This window comes from Cervus canadensis, chromosome 18, assembly GCF_019320065.1.
Source record: "Cervus canadensis isolate Bull #8, Minnesota chromosome 18, ASM1932006v1, whole genome shotgun sequence".
NCBI lineage: Eukaryota > Metazoa > Chordata > Mammalia > Artiodactyla > Cervidae > Cervus > Cervus canadensis.
In genome coordinates, this window is record NC_057403.1 from 51,815,634 (window position 1) to 51,820,841 (window position 5,208).

Here is a 5,208-nt window from a genome sequence, read left to right on the forward strand (position 1 = left end):
TTGGCTTCTGTCACTTAGTAAAACACATTTAAATTTCCTCTATGTCTTTTCATGACTTGACAAACATTTCTTTTTAACAGTACATAGTATTCCACTGCCTGGATGTTCCACAGTTTATTCATCCTTTCACCCACTGAAGGACATCTTGGTTGTGCCCAAGTTTTAGCAATTATGAATAAAACTGCTATAAACACCCATAAATTTTCAGCTCCTATGAGTAAATACCAAGGGGAGCAATTGGTAGCTCATATGAGAAGAGGATGGTTAGTTTTGTAAAAAATCACCAAACCATCTTCCAAAGTGGCTGCACCATTTTGCACTCTGTGGTGGTTGTTCAGTCGTTCATTCATGTCCGACTCTTTGCGATGCCATGGACCACAGCACCCAGGCTTCCCTGTCCTTCACCAACTTCCGGAGTTTGCTCAAACTCATGACCATTGAAGTCCAGCTTATTGATTATTTCTTTCATGGATATTGTACCCAAAAAGTCATCATCAAGTCCAAGGTCATCTAGATTTTCTCCCATGTTAATTTCTAGGAATTCCGTAGCTTTGAATTTGCATTTAGATCTGTGATCTATTTTTTAAATATATTTTTAATTGGATGATAATCACTTTACAATGTTGTGTTGGCTTCTGCCATACAACATGAATCAGCTATGAGTATACATATATCCCCTCCCTCTTGAACCTCCCTCCCAACCCTCCCACTCCACCCTTTGTGATCCATTTTAAGTTACTTTTTGTGAAGGATGTGAGGTCTGTGTGTAGACTGACTTTTTTGCATGTGGACATGTGTCCGGTTATGTTAGCACCAGCTGTTGAAAAGAGGATCTTTGCTTTGTTCCACGGTAGAAATCAATTGACCACAGTTATATGGGTCTATTTCTGGTCTCTCAATTCTGTCCCAATGATTGATGTGTCTGTTTTCTGGCCAATACCATGCTGTCTTGATCACCATAGCTTCATTCCTTTTAATGGCTAAATAATTGCATTTATATCACTTTTGGTTATTCATACATCCACTGATGCACCTTTGGGTTATTTCTATTTCTGGTTGTTATGAATACCGCCCCTATGAACTTGGATGTACATTTGTGTGGTTTTATGCTTTCATACCTCTTGGATGCATACCTAGGAGTATAATCACTGGGTCACACCAGGTACAACTCTCGATTTAACTTATTGGGGGAACTGCTTCACCTCCTAAATGACACTCCTCATTGTTTTGGGTGAGCAAACGCTGACTTGCTGATTAAGAGAGGCCCATATGGAGGGGAACTGGCAGTAACCCCCAGGAGCCACAGGGGTATGCCATCTTGAGAGTGGGTCCTCCAGCCCCAGGTGAACTCCTGGTCTGATGCCTCTTGGAGCAGAGAGAGCTCTTCCCACAGAGCCCGGCCCAGAGTACAGGTGTGTGAGCTCAATAAATGATTGTTGTTTTCAGCCACTGTTTTGGGGTGGTCTGCTGGGCAACAGCACATCATTGGGGTCTACAGTCTATGCACCTTTTATTCCAACCAAAGATCTCCTTGGACCCGGTAAGAACCTGGAACAGATGATTGACCGTCTACCTGTCATACCACATGCAATGATTGTGCACCTTACATATACGCCTGTAGAAGTGGAGACTAGTCGTGTGGTAGGGCCCAAAGAGATAAAGAGCTCAAGGCCACACACGTGAGCACTGTCTCTGCCTCTTCCTAGAGAGGGCCCTTAGTCCTGTCACCACTCTCAGCTGTGGATACGTCATCTGTGAGATGGAGACTAAGGCAGGGCCCTTTGGAATACACAGAAAACAAATTAAACAAGCTTCATAAAAGGAAACTATTGATGCAATACCTGAAACTTTGGAAATGGACTTTAGGATATAGCAACAGGAATTGCTCAGCTGAAGCAGTGTCATTTTTTCTGCGTGTATCTCTCTCTCTCTGTCTCTGTCTCTCCCTCCCTACCCTCCCCATCTCAGGGCTCAATTTTCTCTCCATTCTTGGATCCATTCAGGATCTCACAGTGCGTCTGTGAGCTTTTCATAAAGCCCAGGGACAGACAGGGCCTCTCTCCCACAGCTGCAGCGACTCCCAGGGCTGACAGGTACTGGCCAGCTCGGGTTACCTGTGAGCCACTTTTCCTTTGATTGGCCAAGCCTGATATACACTACGGAGGGGGTAGGAGTCAGCTGGCAGGGGAGTGAGTGTCCTAGGGAGAACTCTTAGGTGCTGTTACCGAAGGAGACGCGGCCAGGCACGGGGGACACATCAAGGCATTTGCCCCAGCACGTGTCTCCCTGGGCTCTGGAGAGACCCAAGGAGCAGCTGAGCTCCAGCTGTGATGTGGACGCTGAGGTTTGTCCAGCAGAGGGGAGGCTCTTTTCTCCCAGAAGCTGTTGAGTCACACTTTCCAGAAAGAGAGGCTTGAGAGCATCTCAGGGCTGGAGAAGGAACTGGTTCCCTTGGGCTCCCAGGCAGCCCAGCTTCATTGTTTTCATTTGACTCAAGGCTCTGAGCAGCAAAGCCAGACAGGTGATGACCATCAGGGCAGCAGTGTGGTGTGACGTCCCTGTAAATGTGAAATTTCCACTACAAAGCATTCCCTCAGGCTCTGCAGATCTGGAAACAATGGGATCCATAAAATCAGTAAAAGTTCAAGCTGAAAATTGTGGTATAGACAATCCAGTGCAGAAGCAAAAGAAATTACTATGAATAAAACATATTGAAACATCCATGTGTTCTCAAGATTCTGCCCAGTGTGAGTTTTTCTATTTATTTTTTCTTCCTTTTTTCTCTTTTTTTTTTTGACTAAAATAGAATTCCTTTATGGACAGTGTTGTCTTCCCTGGTGGCTCAGTAGTAAAGAATCTGCCTGCAGTGCAGGAGAACTCGGTTCTATTCCTGGACTGGGAAGATCCCTTAAGGAAGGGAATGGCTACCCACTCCAGTATTCTTGCCTGGAGAATCCCATGGACAGAGGAGCCTGGTAGGTTACAGTCCTTGGGGTCGCAGAGTCGGACACGACTGAGTAACTAACACTTTCACTTTTCACTATGGACAGTGTAAATATCTGCTGGGATCTTAAAGCATTTTGGAGAGCAGTTGGTTGTATTTAGGAGCAAATTTGAATTTCTGTCATTTAAGCACTATTTGTAAAGAGTAATGCCAAGAAATTTGAGGGGTCTCATAGAAAATTTTTCTCAAAGAAAAATTATTTTCTTTGATCACACACTCATTTCAGCAAAAAGGTTTGGAGTCTGCTCCTCCAATGCATGTGTAATTATGTATGAATTATATCTGTATATCAGATTCTAATGTACTGTGTCCTCTAAGAAACATATGGAAAAGAGAAATTATAAAAGGTGAGAGAGGAAATAAAAATAGAAACTTCAGTCTTTCTTTCTGCCCATTGAAAGATGTGATTGGGGAGGCCTAACAAGTCCAAAATCTGACGGGGTGGGCAGAGGAGTGTGGGGTGACGTCCAAAGGCAGAATGTCTGCTTGCCCAGGGGAATATGTCTTTGTTCAGTTAAAGCTTCCGACTGATCAGACAAGACCCACCCATATTGTGGTAGATAACCTACTTTACTCAAAGTCTTAAGTGTTAATCACATCCAAGAAGACACCTATCAGGAAATATCCGGAATAACATTTGACCCAATATCTGGGCACCATGGCTCAGTCAAGCTGACACAGAATTCACCATCACAAATCCACATGAGGACTCGCCAATTCCTGCAGAGAATTATAGTCCATGAAGCCTACTGATTAGTGTTTTATGTGCAAAGGAAATAGCCAAAAATTAGCAGGTGTTGAGTTGGATAAATTGAGACTCTCAAAATATAGGTGAGTGGATGAAAGTGGGACTTGGCACAATCTCTCAGGTGAGCAGTGTGACACATGGATCAACAGCGTCAGTGCTTTTCTCCTTTGACCCATAAACGTCAGATCTAGGAATTCCATTCAGAGATGTTCAGTGCAGTGTTACATATAAGACAAAAAAAAAAAAGTGCATCTGGAGAGAGAGAGATTTGATAAATTATGGTAAGTGTTTTAATGAAATGCTGTGTTGAAATAAGCTATATACACTGATGGAGAAAATTATTCATGACAATTATTTTTAAAATTTTTTATTGAAGCATAGTTAATGTATAGTACAATGTTGTACATGTACAAGGTTCTCCTGTACAACAAAGTGACTCAGTAATACAAATACACACTTTTTTAATATATTTTTCCCATTATGATTTGTGCATGTGTGCATGCATGCTAAGTTGCCTCAGTCTTGTCTGACTCTTTGTGACCCTATGAACTGTAGCCCACCAGATTCCATGGGATATTTCTTGATAATTATTGAGTGACCAGATATATACCTTCTACATAGGATACGGTTATCTCCTGTATTTTATTTATTTATTACTTGGCCGAACTGTGCAGCTTGAGGGATCTTAGTTCCTGGACCAGGGAGTGAACCCGTGTCCCCTGCAGTAGAAGTTCAGAGTCCTAACCACTGGTTACTGCCAGGGAAGTCCCATCTCCCGTATTTTAAACAAAAGCAATATACACATATATAGGCTTAAATATATGGAAATTTCCAGAAAGAGGGACAAGAAACTGCTATCAGCAGTTCACTCTGTGAAAGACAGACTTTTCACTTTTGAAGCCCTTAAAATGTTTTCTGTAACATGCACGTATATGACTTTTACGTATTTTTCTAATGGCAGAATTTAGCTCCTACTATAACAGCAGTTGAACTGATGTCTGAACCAGCCATGAGGATGTCCAGGCCAAGCTGGGAGTGAGGATGTCCACACGTACTTTCGAAGTGAAGCAGGGCCCTCCCATATGGCTTCAGGGAGCAGGGAGACCCCAGACCCACAGAGACAGCCAGGGAGGTGGTCTACCTACCGTAGGGAGGCTGAAGGTGGCAGGGCAGCTGCAGGTGCTGAGGACACACCCCGAGGAGCCAAGGAAGCCCTCGGGGTGTCAGCTGATGGATTTGTGATGCCAGGACCTGCTCCTTCAGGGCACAGTCAGGTCCTGCAAGTCGGTGCTCCGCACACAGTAACTCATGGAAGTGGTATCATCTAAGCACTTTCCTTGCATCAATTTATTCAACTCTCACAGCAACATAACAGAGTACCTACTAGTATTTCCCCACTCCACTGAAGCAAAAGTCAATGAATGAATGAATGGGTGAATGAATGGATGAACGAAGC